The sequence below is a fragment of the Panthera uncia genome (assembly GCF_023721935.1).
Source record: "Panthera uncia isolate 11264 chromosome A1 unlocalized genomic scaffold, Puncia_PCG_1.0 HiC_scaffold_17, whole genome shotgun sequence".
NCBI classification, from domain to species: domain Eukaryota; kingdom Metazoa; phylum Chordata; class Mammalia; order Carnivora; family Felidae; genus Panthera; species Panthera uncia.
The window spans coordinates 45342223-45365111 of record NW_026057577.1 but is presented as its reverse complement, the minus strand read 5'-3'; the positions used below and the strand labels follow the sequence as shown (position 1 = coordinate 45365111).

Below are 22889 nucleotides of genomic sequence, written 5' to 3'. Positions count from 1 at the left end.
TATCCCCCCTCTCTCTGCCCCTCCCCCCCACTCAGCACCTCCCCCCCTCAAAAATAAATTAAAAAAAAACATTAAAAACCATACCTCTGTAAGGAAAGGTGGGTAAGTATTATTATATTTATATTATATAAAGAAACTATGACTGAGGGGAAGAGAGTGGGCTGAGGCCAAGCAGCAGGGCAAAGTGCCCAGGAGGAGAACCAGGGCTTTTGGCTTGGAGTCCTCATTCAGCCCTTCATTCATCTACCTAAAAAATATTTCTTGAATGCGAACTATATGACAGAGGGCATGTCTCCAAATGCTTAAATCCCAACTGAAAGCAAAGACAGATGTGTACATCTTCAAAACAAGGTATGAAAGGATAAAGGCCATATGTATGGTAAGAACAGTAAGACTTATGATAGGAAACCTAGTTGTTGAGTGATCAGAACCGACTTCATGGAAAGAATAGGCTTTGAACTGAGTGTTAAAAGTGGGAGAGGGGCGCCTGGGTGGCTCAGTCGGTTAGGCGTCTGACTTCAGCCCAGGTCATGATCTCATGGTCCGTGAGTTCGAGCCCCGCGTCAGGCTCTGTGCTGACAGCTCAGAGCCTGGAGCCTGTTTCGGATTCTGTGTCTCCCTCTCTCTCTGCCCCTCCCCTGCTCATGCTCTGTCTCTGTCTCTCTCAAAAATAAATAAACATTAAAAAAATTTAAAAAAAAAAGTGGGAGAGAATTTTGCAAAACTGCGATTGAGGCGGGGATATATTCCAAATGCAAAGTATGGGTGGTGGCCAGCCTCCCAGACAGCCTCCAGTGGTTTTTGTCTCCTGATACCCATGCTCTTGTGTAGTTTCTTCTCACACTGAATCAGGGCTGTTCTGGATAAACAACAGAGTACGGCAGAGGCAATAGTGCAGGACTTCTGAGGCCAGGTCATACAGGGCATCGTGGAATGTATGTGATCTCTTAAAAGCTCATTCTGGGAGACAACAGCTGCCACGTCAGGAGGCTGCTCAAGCAGCCCTGGCGACAGCCCACATGGAGAGAAACTGAGTCATCTTGTCAACAGCCAGCACCAACTCACCATCCATGTGAATGAGCCACCACCATGGGATCCTCAAGCCACAATCAAATTTTTTAGATGACTAAGAACCCCAGTAGATATCTCAGTGAAACCTCACGAGAAACCCCAAGTCAAAACCAGCAAGCTAAGCTGCTCCCCAAATTTCTGACCCACAGAAACCATAAGAGATATAAATAATTATTGTTACTTTAGGCCACTGAGCTTTGGGGTGATAGTTTGTTTTTGTTTTTGTTTTTTTACACAGCATTAGGTAAGAGTAAAATATGTGAGCAAGCCTGCAGAAGAAAGAAAAACACAAGACATGTTCAGAAGATAGTCCTCTCCCAGAAGCCAGGCAGGTAGAGGTTCCATGTGGACACAACCAACATAGAAATGACCTGAACAAAGGCCATGACAGGAAGAATTGAGAAGCAGGGACAGAAAGGCAAGGTGTCGGGGCACCTGGTGGCTCAGTCGGTTGAGCGTCTGACTTTAGCTCAGGTCATGATCTCACAGTCTGTGAGTTCAAGCCCCGCGTCGGGCTCTGTCTGACAGCTCAGAGCCTGGAGACTGCTTCGGATTCTGTGCCTCCCTCTCTCTCTGCCCCTCCCCTGCTCACACTCTGTCTGTCTCTCAAAAATAAATAAACATTAAAAAAAAAATTTAAAAAAAAAAAAAAAAGAAAGGCAAGGTGTCACAAAGAGAAAATTCCCCAGTCACCCTGGGGTATCTGTACTGAAGAATTAGTTAATGGTTACTTTTGCTGACATCAACTATTCTAATGCTCTTACCAGAAATACTTTTTTTTTTTTTACTCACTAAAATTATTTATTGTGTCCATGCCCTAGAAAATACCCTGATACATGGAATGATAAAATCCACTGGTAAGTTAAAGCATCTTGATATCTAAAAAAAAAAAAGTCAACATTTTTTTCTTTTTCTTCCTTTTTTTTTTAAATATGAAATTTACTGTCAAATTGGTTTCCATACAACACCCAGTGCTCATCCTAACAGGTGCCCTCCTCAATGCAAGGAACACAAGCAAGCTGTTTCCTTTATACCATACTTCTCATGTCGTATGACAAACATTGGCAAGTCATCCACTACAGTCATTTTCCTTCCTTCCCAGACAACATTATACCACATTTCTCAGTTTGCCTTACTATCTGGTGTGGCCGCGCGACTACGTTCTGGAACATCAGTGACAATAATGTACAGAACTTCTAGGCCTAGACCAGGAGACCTCCTGCTGCTCCTTTATTCTCTCTTCACACAGGTGTTGACTCCATGCAGAGGATGGGAGGCCCTAGAGGATGGTAGATCAATAAGGATCATGGGCCCCAAATTACCTCACAGAAGGCCAGCTGCCAAATACCTGTATTCAACAACTCATTCAACAAATGAGAGTGCATCTAGAGGTATCATTAAATTGTGACTTGCTTAACAAGTCCCTCCTCAACCAGTAGTAGATACTTGATATATTTTGGTTAACTGATTCACTGGTACTTACATGCATAGTTTTGAGGGTGGAAAAAGGAAAGTAAGAGAAGGAGGCCCAGATGTCGTGCTACTGCCTTGTGACCTACCAAATCTTATCAGGCTGCTTGTGGTAACCGGGGTGTTGGACCATCTCATGTGCCTTGCTATATTTTCTCCCTGTGTATTTTCCTGGGGTGATGTAATGAAGAACACTGACTAGAGAATGAGAAAGGAAGAATAACAGAGTACAACTGTAAAAAGTCGTTATGATTTGCTTTCAAAACCAGTAATTACCACTCTGACTTAACACTTAAATCACTTTTAGGGTTTTATTTGAACTACAACTGGATGCTTGTTATTTGACACGGAATGCTTTTGAGAAAGACCTAACATCTTCCCACAATTGGATTCCTTTCCAAGCAATCCTTAGAGGAGGAGGAAAGGGATAGTCAGAAGGGTAATATAATGCTTGTAGTTAAAACCTTGAAAAGGACCCATTGTAAGGGAGAGAAGCAGAATGGGACAAATTCATAAACATGCAAAATAACTTCTGGTTGGCCCTGTAAAAGCAAATTCAGAGAGTTCTCTTTAAACTGCAATTGGCCATTTATAAAATAAATAGGTTACAGACCCATGAGAGTGGGGGGAGCACCTGGGTGGCTCAGTCTGTTAAGCATCTGGCTCTTGACTTTGGCTCACGTCATGATCTCATGGGTTGTGAATTCGAGCCCCACACTGAGCTCTGTGCTGACAGTGCAGAATCTGCTTGGGATTCTCTCTCTCCCTCTCTCTCTCTCTGAAATAATAAACTCTCTTTCAAAATAAATAAACTTAAAAAAAAAAAAAAAAGGTTACAGACCATACCAGGAAATTGAGACTCTTTTGACAAATAGGCCTGATTTGAGAGTAGTTGACTGGGGCAGTGAGGATGGAAGGAACACAGAAACACAAGAGAGCTCTGGGCCCAGACACCCGTGAGACTGACTTACTAACTGTGGTCAGTAAATAATGCCAGTTTGATAGTAAGCATTTAAAGGAAACTAGAGGAAAACTGATCTTTGGTGGGCCATAGAGGTTTCCATCATACGGGAATACGCTATTCCGACAGTAGTTTGGTTAAGTCTCTGCATATGGGGTATGGCAGGGGAGGATATTTGGAATTAAATGCATTTAATATATGAGTTGCATACTGTGTGTAGTGATAGTCATCTAGATTCCCCTAGAGTCAGGCAAACTAGCTGTGAATCTGACAACAAGATGGATAAATTATTATCCTGACAACTCAAAATCTGGCAAGAGCTGGAGAACTATTCCAGCAGTAATGACAGAAACAGGTCAGGCTTGGACTGAGCCAGAGCTAAGTAACAAATATTTCAGAATTTTATGCAAAATATCATTCAACCCTTCTTCTTTCAGGTCAGTGAAGCTGAGAAACAATAAGAAACAGTATTTATATGACTGTGGAGGAACGTAGGAAAGCCACGAGGATGCCTGGAATTGGGAGGATCAATGGGTAAAGATGGATTTATGTTGTATTCTTTTAAGTGGTGCTATAATCTCAGACCTCAGGTTCTGCCTTCAGAGTGACATAAACCTAATAACCTTCCCCAGCCTTGGAAACATTTCTTATTCTCCAATATCCAAGGTGATTTCTTCTGCTTCAATCTCTTGAACCACTGTGAACCATTCCTAAGACCATACAAATACTGCCTTGCTTTATAGGTAGGGCAGACACCCTCAACTGCTTACTCAATAGTCATTTTGCCCTTTCTCCTTTTTTTCTTTTTTTAATGTTTATTTTTGAAAGAGAGAGACAGACAGAGTGTGAGCAGGGAAGGGGCAGAGAGAGAGGGAGACACAGAATCCAAAGCAGGTTCCAGGATCTGAGCTGTCAGCACAGAGCCTGAAGGTGAGCGGGGGAGGGGAGGGAAGGGGAGGGGGGCGGGGAGCGGGGGGTAGGGAGTTTGGGCAAGGCTCAAACTCATGGACCAGGAGATCATGACCTGAGCCAAAGTCAGACACTTACCTGACTGAGCCATCCAGGTGCCCCATCGTTCTTTCTCCGTGTAAACAAAACCTCAAATTTGTTTGACTAGGCATCCTCTTATACTTGGCTGTGTGCCTTACTGGACAAATCATGGCAATCCTATTTCTCTCACCAGTCCTTGCTTAGGAATAAGCAGAGAGATCATTCTGTGATGACTAAGATGTGAGGAGGAATCTATTGGAGGGATTCTAGGAAAGGTTTGTCAGCTTAAAAAAAAAAGACACATGGGCAAAATCATCATGCTTCTGCTGAACGCTGACATAGCTACATGTACTTGGAACTGGGATAAGAGTTATGCAACCATATAGGGTACTAGTCAAGGAAAAGTCAACTGACAACAGCAGAGTAGAAAGAAAGAACTAACATCCTTGATGTCATGAAGGCAACCGAATCAGCCAACCTGGAGCTCCCCATTTGAGGACTTACAAATGTTCTCACTGCTTACACATTTTGACTTGAATTTTCTAGTTTTCTATTACTTACAGCTGAAAGTACAATAATTGGTAAAACATATATGTGTGTATTTATACTCTGTGGGTTAGATTTCATAATAAACACCTTTATTATTACCCACAATGCCTGACATATACCAGTGTCAATGAATGCCGGTTTCTTTTTTTTTTTTTTTTTTAATTTTTTTTTCAACGTTTTTTATTTATTTTTGGGACAGAGAGAGACAGAGCATGAACGGGGGAGGGGCAGAGAGAGAGGGAGACACAGAATCGGAAACAGGCTCCAGGCTCCGAGCCATCAGCCCAGAGCCTGACGCAGGGCTCGAACTCACGGACCGCGAGATCGTGACCTGGCTGAAGTCGGACGCTTAACCGACTGCCCCACCCAGGCGCCCCCATGAATGCCGGTTTCTTGAAGAGGTAACTACATGGATGGATAGATATGCCAGTCTTAATACTAGCTGTATTCCCTAGCCTAGTAAATCACAGGTGCATAAGCCAGAAATCTATTCTATGTGCGTCCCTATTCCCCTCTCTCCATAGCCAATTCATCTTTAAGTTCTGTTCATTTTGCCTTCTAGATTCATCTCAAATCCATTTAATTCTTTTCATTTCTACCACCATTCTATTTCAAGCTACTATCATGTCTTAACTGGACTAGTGCAGTAGCTTTCCAACTAGCTTCCTGAAATTTCATAAATCTATTCTCCACACTGCAGCCACAGGGAATCCTTCAAAATGCTAAATTCCCTACTTCCCCCAACGCCATCCTTGATTAAAGTTACCCCTTAACAAAATTCCAAAATGCATAAAATTCCACAGGCCCACATGGTCTGATGCCATCTATCCTTCAATGTTACCTCTTGCCCTTGATACTCTAGCCAGACAAGCCTCCTATTGATTCCCCAATGTACCCTGCTTTGCACATGGTATTCTATCTGCCTGGCAGGGTCTCCCCACTTGCACTCCTACACAGTCACATATGCCATGTGTTCCATCTACCATTTTTCAGGTCAGTCTTGTCTTTCTTCTACTCTCTGAGTAGATGATTCTCTGTTGTGCACTTTGCTAACACCACATACCTTTCAGTCATACTCAAGATGACTGTACAACCTGAGACACTTCTGATAGTGAATGGGGGTACTATTAATAAGTACACTGAGACAACAGGAATGGAGAGAGATTTTCCTGGACTAATATACCATTTGGCCACCCAAGTCTTTATACTTACTTTTTTGTTTTTAGTGTTTTCATTTAAAGTCTGCATGTCCCAGATCTCTACATGGGCAGAGACCATGACCTTCTGTTCCCACTATCACATTCTCCATGCCTAGCACAGTCCAGATTCAACCAGGGACACTCAATAAATACTTACTGGAAGAACACCGGAAAGAATGAGTATAACTTGGTTCACATTTTCCTTTTCTATTATTTTTTTATATTCTTCTTAGACCAGTGTTGATATAACATTATGTTTTATTCTTGTGTGTTTGAAAATATCTCACCATTTTGCACAGCACTGCTTTATTTCTGGCTCATTCATTTGGCCAAAAGGTATCTCCTGAAAATCTACTATATGCCAGGTATGAACTAGATGTGAGGAATACCACAGCAAATAAGACACAGTTCCTTCCCTCAAAGAACTCACAGTGCCATTAGGGAGACACTTGAAGTTCCCTGGGTTTCTAGATCAGTTTTTTACCATGTTAATGCCTAGGCTCTCAGAGCCTGACCTGAGCATGAAAGAGATAATCTGATTTTTTTTCATTTCCTTCTCAGTTGTGTTATTTCTTCCATGTCAGTTCCAAGGTCAGTACTTTCATGATTTCCATTTCTTACTAACACCTATCTCCAAGAAACATTTAGCTACTTTGCAATAGTTTCAGATTCTGGAAATATATTAAAAATCATATTCATGCATATCAAATTCCAAAAACTAAATGAAAATTTCAAGGTGCCTGAAATTAAGGGCTAGAAGCTCAAGATATGATCCTGAAGCTTCCTCATGGATGGTTATCAAATGCTAGTTTAGGTTTTAATACACAGTCAAGCCAGGATATGAGGTTATGGGTTCAATGAGACACTGAATGGGAGCTAATACCCCTTCATGAAGAAGCTGAGATACTCAAAGGGATGTAGCCTCTGTAATGAGGGGCTTAGAAAAAAGATTTCCCCACCTTAACAGAGAAAAGATAAAGTTTACTGTTCTGGGCTATGGAAAAGGAAAAAAAAATCATTCCCAGAAAAATAAAATTTCAGGCCTCTGCCTCATGTTGTATCAAAGTTAGAATGTACACTTCTATAATGGTTTGGGAATTGTCAAGATTAGAAATTTACATAAAAATTAGTCCTGGGACAGTGATATCTCTAGAGTACCTGGCAGAAGTGAACAGAAAATCTCTGTGGAATGTCATTTCTACAGTTTAGGCCACAGAGGGTTTTCAGAGGAAAGTTTCCACTGAAGGTGAGTTTATGGTTCAAGATACAGGTACACAAACAGAATAGGTACTCAGAAACCTACAATAATAGAAGTATTATCTGAAAAAAGATGATGTCTTGGGTAGAATCTCCTAGGAACAGATTTTTAGATAGAGATTTGCATGCAGAAAGTTTACTGGAGAATAATCTAAGAAACACATTTCAGGAAGTGAAAGGATTAGGCAGAAGGAGATACAGTGACATAGTTGCAACAGAGCAGCCAGCTGATCTCACGAGGATTTTTGGAGTTAGGATGATCTTCAAGAATATCCCAAACTGAGAGAACAAAACTGGGCCTTTATATTTCAACATCAATCAGCCATTGGACACAAGTTGCCCCTGAGAAAAGGTCATAAACCTGGGAAAGATGGCTCCCTTTGGCCAAAGATGATTCCCAGAGGGACCCAAGAGTGAGCCAGCAGCAGCCAATGCACCACGCACCAAATGAATGTCTCATTCCGGAAATGAGATGGGAGGTGGGGATTCTGAGCAGCACACAACAGCACCCACTCTACTCCACTTGAGCTGTTAAGATCCATTTCCATTTGCATTTTGTGGTAAGTGTGTCCCATCTGGGAAGAGCATCCTCAAGATCCTAGTTGGTCTCAATTTCTAAGGAATCATACAAGGGAAATAAATGCCAGTCTTTGCTGCTGCAACTAGTTTTAAAAGTACAACTAGTTTTCGTTATCTCCTTTCTTTACTACCTATTCTAAAGTCTCCTCACCCTTGGCTAGTATCTCTTATGCTCTTTGTAACTTAACTGGTGGAAGCTATGAAGGCCTAAATTTCTAATCAGCATGTCCTTTTGAGGTTGTGTCTATTGCACTTATCCATTAAGCACCCCAGTTTGGCAGCACAGTATCAAGACATGTCCCAATTGCTCAATGAATATGAAACATATTCTTCCTCTTTTTCATTAGATAATAGCAGTTGTATCCTGATCAGTGTGAATTACTCTTGCAAGGTTGGTGTGTCCTTTCTTTGACTACTGGTCCCTTGGCATGAGGAACTCTAAGTGACCCAGTGGCAGCCTAGTTTAAATCCTAGTTTAACATTTAAATAGGACAACTACTGTGTTCCCTGGTGGAAGCAGTCACCTTCTAGGAATCAGGACATCTACCATAGAACCTAAAGTTGTAAACATAAGAAAAATACATTCCAAAAGTGAGTCATTGTGAGTGATAGTAAGATAAAGGGACATAAAATAGAAAGAGTAATTAAGAAACATGGTGGATAGAATGTGAAGCTCCAATGTTTATATAATATGAATAAATATAATGTGAGTTCTTTGTAAAAAAAAAAGTGTAGAATGGAAAACAAGCAAAGTAAAAGTATGACTGGTTGAAAGCAGAAAATAATACGGTGGAAATAAAACCAAATATCTATAATCACAATAAATATAAATGGATTGAACATAATGTCTAAAAGACAGAGATTCTCAGAATGAAATTAAAATTCAGTTGTATAAAAGACCTAAACATAATGGCACAGAAAGACAAAAAGGTAAGGGATGAGAAAAGATTTATGAAACAAATTCTTATTTTAAAAATACCATTGTGGCTATATTATATCAAACAAATTAATCTTTAAGGGCAAACACTTTTATGGATAAAGAGGGTCATTATTTTAAAAATTACCAGGAATATAGATGGTTCTGAATCTATATACATGCACTTAACAGTATAGATTCCAAGTAGATAAAGAAATTCAGGGGTTGGTGGCAGTCTACCAAAAATGCTACATCTCCTAGGAGTTTTGCATTTTCAAAAGGCTTAGTACCTCAAGAAGAAAAAGTCAAATTTAAGAGAGTGCTTTTTGAACCAATTTAACCCTAACTATTCAGAAGCAAGTTTAATTTATAAATGCTCTGAAGCCGATTGGCTCAGTTGGTTAGAGCATGGTGCTGATAAATGCTCTGAAAAGTGATTAAACAGGTCCTTTTAATCTCTTTACGTTTGTTTGCCAAGTATAGCTGTGTTTGTGAGGTTGAACTCTTGCTTAAAAATTCTAGGAAGTAAATTGAGTAAATGAATTGTGGGATTGAGCTGAACTTTCATTTAAAAAAAATCTAAAGCCTGAGCCAATTGTCAAAGATGCATGCATCAAGGTAGATTTTCCAGGTGAGTTTACTATGAAAGTGAAACAATTTTTGAGATATATATACATACATACACATATATATGAGCACACACACACACATATTCACTGTTTTGTCTTTTTGTTTTGTTTGCTTGGCTGAGAAACTTTTCTTTCCTTTAATTAAAATAAATCTCAGTGGTATGGTATATAATCATAGTCTCAATCAAAAAGTTCCTCCACATGGACTAAAATTCTAAGAGAACCACCTACCTCTAATTTCCAATATCTATTTACAAAGTCACACAGTATCTTCTCTCTTACATGCAGGTTCTTCCCCTTTTTTATGTCTCCATGATTTTCTCAACCATCCTTGCTTGACCTTTCTGAAACGAAAGTGAAAAGGAATAAATGAATCAGGGCTTAAATCCGGCAAGATTTTGTAACTGGTAATACTGTGACAGAAACAGGAGGTGGAGAGGGAGGAGAGGGAGGGAAGAGGGAGGGGAAAGAGAATATGGGCATAGACGCTTTTGCAGGGCATGTAGATCTTGGGAAGGGAGGTGATAGATATATTCTTGATGGTCTCACCAAAGGGGAGATTTGGCTGCTAAATTTGACCTTGCTCCCAAGTAATTGATGAGACGTAACATTATCATCAGAATAATGGTAATGAGCTATAGATGCAGACTCTCTGCCTGTGGAGATTACAGACAAAATAGACTTTAAGACAAAACACATTATTCAGGCTAAGAAGACTCATTTCCTAACTTCCTATTAGGAAAGCTTTGGTGGGGTTATTTGATTGTGGTGAGCTCAGTTCTTCTACATCCGAAGAGCAGGAAAATTCAATGGGAACATAAAATGTTCTGATCTAGACTTGGTGGCCATGTCTGAGCCTCAAGTCTCCTTGCCCCTGTCATCTTAATAGGGAAATCTCGCTAATGCCTCAAAATCAGATTGAAAGTTCGTTAGGCTCTGTCTTAGTTAGACTTTGGTAGTCCTTCTCTGACTCTTGAGAAGGCCAAATATCTTCCTAGTTGTGGTTTTAGAATAAATTAACTTATTCATTTCTGCTTTCTTTGTATTCTTTCTTGAGAATTTTCCTTTGAAGATTTTTGTGTTTCTATCTGCAGTAATTTTACTAGACGTTTTACAGTTAAGGCATCTCATTTCTGATCTGTAGTTTGCCTTGTTAAATGGGATTTCAGTTATGCATCTTGAAAAGCTCTGCCTCTGGAATTGTGCTTTATCCTTGTGAATGTTCTCACTGACTTTGGAAGCAATTTCTCAATGTTGTTGGATTTTTTTCTCGGTTTGGCAGCAGCCTTTCTACTGGTGTCTACCTTTTATTGATTTATGGTAATAGATGATCAGCCCCTTCTCTTCTGTCACTTACAGGTTGACCTCCTTAGTTGAGGTTTTTCTAAAACTGGCACACAAGGTATAAGAACAGATAACCTTGTAAATTCAAAGGCTGGTTCCACTGAGTGAAAATCCTGTAATTCCAAAGTGCTGGAACTTGATGCTAATGAAAATTTAAACATACACTTTGTTTGGCTCTTGATGTCTCACACTGAGAACTGTTACCACAAATCTCAGCTTATAAACTTGGTTTGTGATACCTCTCTTTTAGACCAGTAGGCTTTAGATTCTGGTGTACGTAAGAATGATGCATCATGCTAATTAGAAATACAGACTTCCAAGCCCTACCCCTAGACATTAATTCAATAGGTCTGGGGGCAGAGTCCTAAGATCTATATTTTAATAAGCTGCATGGGTGATTCAATGCAGATCAGACTTCGGTCTTCATGACACAAGGTGAGAAAGGGAAAAGTATTCCCTGACTCCCATATGGATGTTGCTAGAAGCTGTCCTGGCACTGATTGCTAGGCCCTGGTGTTCTCCTAGTGAACAAAAATAATTTCACAGAAAATCAACATGAGACAAGGCCATTCTGTGACCAAGATGTATCAAGACTAAAACAAGATCATTCTGTCATCATATCTAACACAGACAAAACCAAGAATAATGTTCAAACTACAAAATACCAAAGATCCCCCGCCCCCACCACTCCTAGTTAATACGAGTGCCTGATGCTACTTTACCAATTATAGCTTTATCCTCAGTATATTCTGGCCTCCTTACAGATAAAATTTATTGAGATACACAATCATAGAATTACTCCTGCTTCGTCATAGCATCCAAGCCAGATCAAATCCCTGCTTCCTTAAATCCTCCCCCAAATCACCCAAGACAACCCAACATCCTGTCAGTCCTTTCCAGCACCTCCTTGCTGAGATGCCACCATAGGTCCCATAGTGTGCTTTCTCCTTCACTGCAACAAGTACTAAAATCAACTTGTTCTACTACGTGTGTGTTCCTGGTGGCCCTTGGCTGGAGGCTATTGACAAGGGTCCTAGCTAGACCAATGCTTTCCATTCTTTCTGTGTGCCCATGGAGTGCTGACTACTTATGGCTACTAAGCCACTCAAGGACCTTCCTGACAGGATTCCTGGGCATTTGTGTTCTCTGCTGTGGAAATATATGGGTATTTGCTGTGTCAGTCACGACACACACAGTATGGTGCACACAAAGTGGATGACTGAGGAGAGTTCAATGAACTTACATTGGCATTGTCAAAAACAGAAGGTGAAGTACCTGGGCTACCAACAGTGGGCAGCCATTACCAACCTAGTCCTGAAAGAGCAAGAGCAAGAAGTACCAGAGACCAAAACAATCATAGAAGGGCCCATCCAACAGGAACAATGGCCTTCAGAAGAGGAAGGAAGCCACTGCTGGCCAAGGGCCAGCAGGGCAGGAGGTGAGGAGACATCACCCTGACTTTGCTCTTCCTCCTCCCCTCGATCTTCTGCCCACTGTATCTGTAGATAACAATGGAAGCCAAAGGCAAGAAAGCCCATGATACAGTCCATTTGATCAGCCTCCAGAGACCACCACAGGACATAACTGGAGGGGCAAGTGGAGACCAGGCAGCAGACTGAACAAAGAGTCCATTCTCTTTATTCGCCAACCTATACAGGTTATAGATGTGTGATGGTATCAAATATGGTGTAAACCAACAAACCTGAGTACAAAAAACAGAGTTCTTAATCCTATGAAAACTAACTCACATGCTTTGAAAAGACTGAATGACAACAACAAAAAAAAACAAGTGACTATGCTGATTATGTGCCAGGTACTGTTCCAAATATTCCATAGGTACTGTATTAGTTCCCTATTGCTGCTGTAACAAATGATTATAAATTTAGTGGCTTAAAAGAACACAGATGTATTCTCTCACTGTTGTGGAATAAGAACAGTAATTCTAAAATGGGTCTTAATGGACTAAAATCCAGGTGTCAGCAGGGCTGCATTCCTCCGCGAGGCTCTAGGGGAGAATCCATTCTTTGTTTTTTCTAGCTTTTGGAGGCTGCCCACATTCCTTGGCTCATTCCTTCTTCCATGAGTCATATCACTACAACCTCTGCTTCAATAGACACGTCTCCTTCTGTGATTGTGACTCTCCTGCTTCCTTCTTTCCCTTATAAGGTTCCACCTGCATAATTCCTTATGATCTCCCATCTCAAACTACTAACTTAATCAGATCTGCAAAATCTCATTTTCAGGTAAGGTGACATACTCACAAGTTCAGGAATTAGGACATTCATTGCTTACAAACAAGGACATTCTGCTATATAACCACAAGGTAACCATCAAAATAAGAAAATTCACATCGGTACATTACCACCACCGAATCCTCAGATCCCATTCAAGTTTTGACAGTTGTTCCAATAATGTCCTTTATAGTAGAAGAATCCAGTTTTAAACCATACATTGCAATTAACTGCCATATCTCTTCAGTCGTCTTTAATCTGGAATAAGTCTGTAATATTTTCTTGACTTTCATGACCTTGACAATTTTGAAGATTACAGCCCAGTTCTTTTGTAGAATGTTCCTCATTATGAATTTATCCAATGTTTCCTCATTCTTTTATTCAGGAGTATCATACAAGTGACAAAGTGATGCTGTGTTCCTTTGAATGCATTTTATCAGATATTATGATTTTTATTTGTCCCACTACTGATGGCATTCACTTGAATCACTTGATTAAGGGGGAATCTGAAAGACTTTTACACTGTAAGGCTGCTCTTTTTGTCCTTTGTAGTTAAGTATTTTATAAGGAGATACTTTGAAACTAGGTAAATACCCCGGCCCTCATCCAACTTTCAATCCATTCATTCCTTCTTTGTCTCCATAAGGACGCATAGTTTTATTCATGGGTTATAATCTATTGATATAATTACTTCAATGCCATAAATTCTGCCAATGACATCTCCCTCAAACTGGCTTGATATGTCCCCATCAGTCTTTGAGCACTTCCTTGCTTTTGAAGCACATGATGTTTCGAATTCCTCTTGTACTTTCCCTCACCCAACCCAGGAATCGGCCATTTCTCCAAGGAGTCCTAAAGTTCTTTCAGTGAGGCATGGCATTAGAAACCAAGATCCTGGCACTGGTAGTATACTTACCACTTTTGTTTCCTATAGTGGACAGAGCTAAGGAATATATGTTACACCTATATTTCTATATCTAATATATTGAAAACCACCAGCCACACTGATATTTCCAATTCCAAACCAACCCCACAAGTTCTTTCTAGTTTTCTACCTTTCTATATTGGATTAAGGGGTGAAGCATTATTTGGCCTACATATATTAAGTCACTTAATCCTCATAACAATCTTGTGATTTAGAAAATATAATTGCCAGCCTGATCATCCAAACAGTATACTGTGTATTTCAAATGGTTCAAGAAAAAAGTTCTATATGCTGCGCTTGCAACTTTCCTGTAAGTCTGTAATTGTTTCAGATTTTTAAAAAGTTAATGCTAAAAAAAAAACAAAAACAAAAAACACAAACCTCTATAAATCAATAGACTATGAGATACAATAGCGTTCATAGTATTCCCAGCCATCTCAGTGAGATGAAAGCATTAATACATTTTCCAAATTGGGGGAGGAGAAGAGAGAAAGAGAGAAAGGACAGGACAGGATTTTAATCTAAGAAGGGTGGGAGGTGGGAAAGGTGACCCACACTGACTTATCTTAACAACCTAGGCTGGTGGGTCAGAGTTGTAATCTTCAGCGTGTCATTTCATTCATCATTTACATATGGCCATTTGACAGCCATCCAGGCCTGAGGTCCACTCAAGAGCTGGAGGAGCCTGATTAGCTAATCAGCCATCTTGGCTGGGACACAACCTATCAATGTGACAGGGCATATTAGCCTAAAAGTGGCCACTGGATACATTTCTTAAGGCTTATTCAGCCCCCTCAGTGTGAGAAAAACAGAAACATGTGACAAGTCACTGGAATCTCTTCTCTGGTCCAAGTCTCTTACTTAATAGACAGAGAAACCCAAACACAAAGTGGTTAAGGATTCTGACAAGGTTTCACAACTATGGGGTGGCAGGACTCAGAAAACTCTTGGGTTCCCATCCACATCATTGATGGCCTGCCAAAATTGCCTTGTGTGCTCACTGACTTTGTTGTATGTAGCAACAGACGTTACCAAGGGGCAATGGAAGCCTGCTTTATTCCAGGTGATTAGGGCTGGGAGTTGTTTGGTTAGTTACTAAAGTTTGTCAAAATGGGAAAGCCCTAAAAAATGTTACGTAAATACTTAAAACATTTTATTTGACAGTTTTTCTTTGCAACTTAATCTCCCAATTAGAGTTCCACGTGTTTTTATTGCATATACCTAAGTCAGAATCCATCATCTCTGATTTCCACTTTGTGTTTCCTTTATGGAAGGAGATAGAATGTAAAGACATTTGAGTGCAGAACTATTCTAGATGTTAATTTTTTCCCTTTTGGAGTTGTCTCAACCACATATAATTCAATAGCAATTTTATTAGATGTGTGACTTGGGCAAGTTCCTGAACCTCTTTGTGCCTCAGTTGACTTTCCTGAAAAAGAAGACACTCCAGGATCATTTTGCATTTTCTAGGCCCTAACTCTGGAACTGGCCATTTCTCCATGGAGTCCTGTTGCCTTTTAGTGGAGAATGGCATTAGAAACGATGATCGGGGGGGGGGGGGGGAGAAGCGATTATCTGGGCACTAAGTGTGCTCATCACTATTGGATTGTTGCTGTTGCCAGGTGATCACAGCAGACAGAGCTAATGACTATATATATATTTCTGTATCTCTATATATACTGAAAACCATGCATCACACTGATAGGTCCAGTTCCAAAACAAGACCACAAAGTTTGTTCTAATTTTCTCCCTTTCCATATTTATAACTCTCTTCTCCAACAAAGAATAATTTGGCTCTCATTACCCTTAATATACTTACTTGTCTGATCAATACTCCCGTATATAACCAAGCAGAATTTCTTCCCATTACCTTCCTCTCCTCAGGTGGACTCTGTCACATACCTAGTCCCCTCTCTGCACAGACAGCCTGCAACCCTAACACTGGGCCAGTTCCCTGCATGAGCACACGTTACCTTGCTCAGGCTCCGATACCCTATGCCAAGCTAGTCTTCTACTCTCTACCAGCCTTAGTCCACTCAGGCTCTGCCACCCACTCTGGGCTACTGTGGCTTCCCTCCTTCTTTTGGAGTAGATGCCAACTTTGCTCTATATCGACTGAGTTTAGGACTGAACTATTCAGGGGGCGCCTGCATGGCTCAGTTGGGTAAGCACCCAACCTTGATTTGCACTCAGGTCATGATCTCACAGTTCATGAGATCTAGCCCCTCATCAGGCTCTGTGCTGACAGTGCAGAGCCTGCTTGGGATTCTCTCTTTCCCTCTCTCTCTGTCCCTTCCCACCTTGTTCTTGCTCTAACTCTCTCTCTCTCTTTCAAAATAAGTAAACATTAAAAAAAAGACTTATTTGTTTAGAAATAATAGGGGAAGAGGCAGAGGAAGAGCCCCTTTTTTGTTTTTAATACCTTCTGTGACACAGTGAAGACTGTCAATAGGGTAAAGAAACAGAAGGCACTGTTTGAATTCAACAAGACAGTTTGGAGCTTCACATCTTGACCTGTAGTGTGTAGGGAAATTTATTCCCAGATTTATTTATCCCCCAAAGTGTGTTGTCACCAAAAGATACTGATTGCTTCTTTGCTGACAGGGCTATTAGCATTCAAATATTTGATTGCTGTTATTATCAAGATCACTTATTGATATTTTTTCCTTTTTCACTTCATTCTTTCATCAACAGAGAGGCATTACCTGCTCCATGTCATGGCACTTAGTTCTTTACGTATTTCTGATAGACACTTGAAAGCCTGGTATACATTGATGGATACAATTAGTGCAGCCTTAGGAGTCAGACTTGTGTCCAAATCACTCTAATTTACTGATAGTTTGAACTTTATAACAAGTAAAGATACATACATCTTTAAAATAAGGTGTATATATGCGCGCGCACACACACACACACACACACACACACACACACACATACTCATTCACTCATTCACATCTGCCACATGGCAAAGCATTCTCTAAATGCCCATTCCTATCATGCGTACCTTCTTGACAAAGTCTCATGTTTGTGCATGTGTCTGTCTGTCTCTTTGTTCATTGGGTTTCCTTTGAGACCTGAGACCATGAGAAGAACTTCAGGCATGTAAAAACTGATCAGTAACAACAGTTCTGAAAACCAGAAGACTGAACTAATGTCTCAGTGAACTTTAAATAAATGCATCCCCTGTTTTTCTCAGAAGTTTTGGACTCACAATGGTATTATCCCAATGGCATTCTCATCATAGCCAATGTGCTATCCTAGGAGAGGGAAGGGAGAAGCAGCATTCTGTAAATCTGCTTCTTTCTGTGCTCAATTTACCACGAATATATCCTGCCACCTACTCACGTCCTTCCAGGTCCAGGCTCACATGCCTCATTCTCGCTCAACCACTCATTGTTGAGCTGTGTGAATGCCCTGTTCCCTTCATGTTTCAAAGGCCATTCTGAGGGAAAGAGAACTGGAAAACCTGTAAAAAAAAATTTATTGGTCCAGTCTGCCCCAGTTAGCTGGGAAAAAAAATCTCTATTTGTTGCTATATAAAAACATTCTGTGGTATCTTGCATTACGCTGTTGTCTTTGGTCCACTTCGGTTGAAACCATGCTTTTTGCTCAGCTATTTTATTGTAATTTTATAGTGTAAAATTCTTCCTCTGATTTCACTGAAGTCTTGGGCGGAGTAAAGTATAGTCTCTCTCTCCTGTGATGAGATGGAAATTGTTATCCTTGCCCCCATGACACCAGAGTAAAATGGGAAAGTGCACGCATGTAATCATCAGAGTACAGCCCATATAAGAGAGGTACAGAATTGTTTCCTTTTTAGAGGGTTTAATTAAAATCATTACTTAAAAATAAGCGTTGTGACAACATCATGATTGGGCTATTTTCAAACCGTAAAACACCTATGAGAATTCAGAGTTCCATGAGAAAAGTGTCTCTTCCTAGTTCATACATGTACGTTTGCAGGATTCAAAAGTGTAAAGAAATCTGTTAATCTTCTGGTATTGGCTGCACTGATTATTTTACGGTTGTCTAAAAATGAGAGGCATAGTGAAATAATTCAATATTTTGTAATATTTTAGAGGGTCATTATAAGACATTCTCTTTTACTCAGTAAGGATTAAATAACCAAGTCTATGTTTTTTATTGCTGATTTCTATGATTAAAGCAAGTACATATAAACTGAGCTGATTGCAATATAAAGAATTATTCTCTTGGGTCCTACTTGTATTCATTCTCTTTCTACATTTTAAAAACCCATTCATCAATTACTCTGCAGTAGCACCAGGACTTAGCATGCGCATATTATCTTCTATTCCATTGCAGTCTTCCAAAATCACGCGTGTGCATGTGGGTATGTATACACCACCCACACTCACAAACACATATACACACATGCAGGCACTCATAATGGCATCCAAACATATTTACCCGTAATTACATTCTAGGCACTTTATCGAACAGATATTTTTGCATTCATTTGTGGAAGCTGAAAAGAATCCATGCTAATGTTTGGAGTCTTAAAGCAAACTGTAATCTTATAAACAGTGAGGTGAACCTCAGAGGCAGTAGTCTTTTGATATGCAGCATAAGTGAAATGCTGCATAATATAAAATGATGGCGCTATTAATCCTACGGCACTGGTGGTGCCCAGCCCCCCCCCCCTCGCTATTGATACCAACGCCATTGTCTCTGGCTTTAAACTTCATCAGTATGCAAACGGAGTGTCACTATGATGGGTGGTAACTTGGTTGGATGCACTTTCTACATTTCTGGCAAATGAGTATAATTATTTTCAGAGCTGCGGGCAACTCATGCATGTTTTATCCTCCATCTGGACCAGCACGGTACACAATAGTGATAAAAGATGATTTTCCCCCTTGGATGTTCACAGGCCATCATCGACACAGTCCTGATGAAATGGCCATGTATCCCCTAGCAGTTCTATATCTGCCACAGCTTGACAACAAAATTATTTCCCCATAGTACTAAAACACTTCAAATATTCAAGCCCTCTGTGCATATATTTGTGTTTTGAAGCATTCAGCGTTAACATAATGTGGTAATTTATAAACTGACAAATTAACTATGCAGAAATCACAGAGAGGCCTTATGAGGTCTGCAAAGCAGCAGAAAAGAAAGCAGAAGCTTTTTGCGCTCTGTAATAATAATAATCCTATCAACTGTCGCAGATCGCCCGGCCTCCCATTGTTAGAGCCGCTCACTCTACAGCTTGCTTACTGTAGGTGATTCTGCCTGAGACGCCTCGCCTCCAACCTCGCCAGCCAGAAGGCTGGGCTGGGCCTGGATGTGCCATCCTTCCCTGGGTCTGGGGCTCATGGGGAAAGGGCACCAATAAAAAAAAAAAAAAAATTCAAGTTGCCCATTACTGATCACTTGGAGCCAGAAATGGTTGTGTGGGATGGAATTTGGGGAGGGTGAGATTTGCCTTCAAGACAGGAAGGGAATTTAGGGCTGGCAGAATCAATAACAGCAAAAAACTGAGATTATGCACGGGAGAGGGCCGTCAGCCTTCTTTGTTTCGTGCTTATAAAATCATTTTAATGATTAAAATCCATCATCTTGCTAGCCCGCTTAGCAAGCGCTGGCGATCCTCACAAACCTACTATTGATCCTCAGACAGACAGCTGAATGGAGGCAGCATTCATCAAAGGACGCAAAAGAGCGCATTTTCACTTTTATTGTATTAGCTCAATTCTCTTTCAGAGGAATTAAAGACTAATTTTGCTAGACCAAGGGGAAAGTCTGTGGATCTTCTGCTGCCCCCATCTGTTTAACGTGTAGATTCTTAGAAGGCAGAATTAATGTTTTAGAGGCAAGAAAGTATTTACAAATTCTTTGTAAAAACACAGAACATTCCTTCATGATATGCCAAACCAGCCTCTCCTTCCTTCCTTCCCCACTACACCCTGCTCTCCACCCCACCTCCCCCAGTCACTGCACACACACACACACACACACACACCATCCTTTAAATGGTATGTACCATGCTACGAGGCCTACCAAACATCAGACACTCTTTATCAGCAGTTGTGCCAGGGTCTCCATGGCAACAGTATAATAGATTTGCCCTTATTCAATCCCAGAGGCCACATTGAAGCGCAATGCAAAATTTGCTGGGGCCTGAATTCCTTTCAAGCCATGGCTCATGTGTCAGGAAACAAGTCAATGCACAGACAGCACTGCACATAAAGATGGAAAGGAACCTTTTCTCTCCACTGCTGTTTGCTCACAGTGACATTCAGAAGCTCAGGCCCTTCTAGATCTCATTTCTGTCTTGTTTTCTAGTTATTAATTCACTTCTTTGGGTGGAGAAGAGAGTGGGGGGAGGGGAGCATCATGCTTTGCAATAATAAACCACCAATGAAAGTGCAAAGCAAGCTGCATAAAGACGAAGCTTGCAACCCAGCCTCCAAGGTTATATAGGATTCAATATGGCTGAAGCCCACCACAGCTGCAGACTGAATTCGGGGGCTTGAGGCACCCCGGTGCCGAGCAGGGCTGAACAGCCCAGACAACCTCCTCCACCCACGCTGGAGCGGTATTTTGTGATACTCAAGCAACCTTCCCCAGGGAAGGAGAGGCAGGAGAATGGACACATGCCCTTGTCCCAAAGCCAATCTCGGCAGGCAGGAAGAATTCCCGGGAGCTCACACCTGAAGTACACTGTGGCTAAAACAAGCACAGCTTAAAAGTTAAACAATCATTTGTTTCAGGTTTATTTTAATCATTAGCTTTGGGACTTACAAGATGATTACTTTGTGGGTTAATTATTTTCTGTGCTTGGCTTTCCAAACCTAATTGCTCAACTCCATTATTGTACATAGCGATCCATAGCTGGCTCCTAAAATTACCTGTCCAAATATTTTCCCTTTTGATTATCACAGAGAATTTGCTATTTTTCTCCCTGACTTGGAACTTTGCAGAAGTGACTTGCTAAACCAAGATACTGGTTTGATTTTGAACATGGAACTAGAGATTATCATGGGCTTGTGAAAGAATGCAATGGGTGATAGAATTTGAAAGAAGACTCTTAAGGGGCTTTGCCCAGACGAGACCTGATTAACTTCAGGGCAGTGGTTCTCACACTTTAACGTGCATAAAAAGCACCCGGAATATTGCTGAAACAATTTCTTGAACCCCATTGCCAGACATGACTCAGCAGGTCAGGGGCAGAGCCCAGGAGTGAGCATTCCTAGAGAAGTCACAGATGATACCAGTGCTGCTGGTCCAAGGACTTCAGAAGCCATAGCTCTTGGCCAATCTCCATGAGTAAAAGTTCCTCAACCTCAGGCTTAAAGTTTATTTTGACTGTTTACTGTAGCTGTGACTTCAATTCTCTTCTTGAAGGGCATTACTTGTCATCCTAATATGATTACCCCCTTTTCCAGAGCATCAGACACACAGTTGCACCCAGTACATGGGACACAGCGAGAATGGAAGCCATGGGGAAGAAAAAAGCATCAGGAGATCAGGATCCAGTCTCAGGATTAACACAATGCCTGCCACACATTAGGGCTTGAACAGTATGTTTTTGAATGAGTGAGTAAATATGATGGAATTTCAAGGCTTCCATACTTCAGGAAAGGGATTTTAGGTCAAGAATCTGGTGCTCTGTGTTTTATTTATGTTGAAATAAAGTCAAATGTCATACATCTGTTTTTGAAAGTGGCATATGAATTTTTGTGGGGGAGATTAAATAGTACTTTAAATTCTTCTAGGAAGCTGGGGCCATAGGATGAATCACTGTAGAAAGCAAAATCCTTTTATAATTAAAAGCATTACTCTCTAACTTATCTAGTTGTATAAGTTTGGTTTTTCTTCAAGTGGGAAACACTATTTTTACCTTAAGAATCACCAACTTCACTTTTTACTGAACAAAATAAAAGGGTATATTTCTGCCTGGTGTTTTCAACTTGGAATCATTGTTTCTTTCTTTTCATGTCCTGTTCCTGCTGATTTGACTCTAAAATCTGGCTAATTTTAATGAATAATCAGTTTCAACAACAACAAAACATTGAGCCAATAATATATGACACTGACTTAAGATGGTCCTGCTCAGTTTGACCAGAGTTTGGTTCCCCTTGCTAAGTGAGCTCTGTTCTAGAAAATGACACCTGGGCAGGAGGAGGGAGGAAGAGGGGAAGTAGACTATGAATTACAGTGACCTGCTTTGTGAATTACCTCATCTATGGCGAATTCATAAGACAGTGGCAGTGTTTTTCACCCTTACAGTATGTCTTCAGTTCTGAGTGTTTTCTTCCCAGAACAAGGCCAAGGGCACTGAAGTCAGCAGCCTCTCAGGCAGGGAGCCTACAGGGCCCTTCCAGCAAGGGAGGTACAGTGGATACAACAAGAGCAGATTTCTTTCCCTCACCCTGCACCTTGCTTCAGTCCTTGCGTAGTATCATCCCTCATGGACTGGTGAGAAAGAACAGTCTCTTAACATAAATCCAAATATGCAGAATCGTAGAATTATTAAACTAGACCTTCGAGAGAGTGGGTCTTGATGCTTCCTTTTTCCAGAGAAGGGAGATCTCAAGATTGTGCAACTAGTCAGTGGCAGAGATGGGGCGTGAGCCCAGTGTCTACACTCTGACAGAAGGCTGAGGACACCTACTCCATGCTGTTCCAGCCTGCTTTGCCCTCCCTGGAAGGGCAGCCCATCACACTGTTTGGAAACAGACGTCCCCTCCCACACTCACCACCGCCCCCCCCCCCCCCCCCCCCCCCCCCCCCCCCCCCCC

At 41.0% G+C, this 22889-nt stretch overlaps 1 long non-coding RNA gene across 2 annotated transcripts in view; it reads right to left on the bottom strand.

Moving 5' to 3' along the window:
• Window positions 1-9075: 9075 nt before the first annotated feature.
• LOC125935667 (uncharacterized) overlaps window positions 9076-22889 on the bottom strand; it is a 134977-nt gene continuing 121163 nt past the window's right edge. For both annotated transcript variants that reach the window (XR_007461748.1, XR_007461747.1), the window contains exon 3: window positions 9076-9965. This is a non-coding gene — a long non-coding RNA (uncharacterized LOC125935667). The remainder of the gene's footprint in view (window positions 9966-22889) is intronic.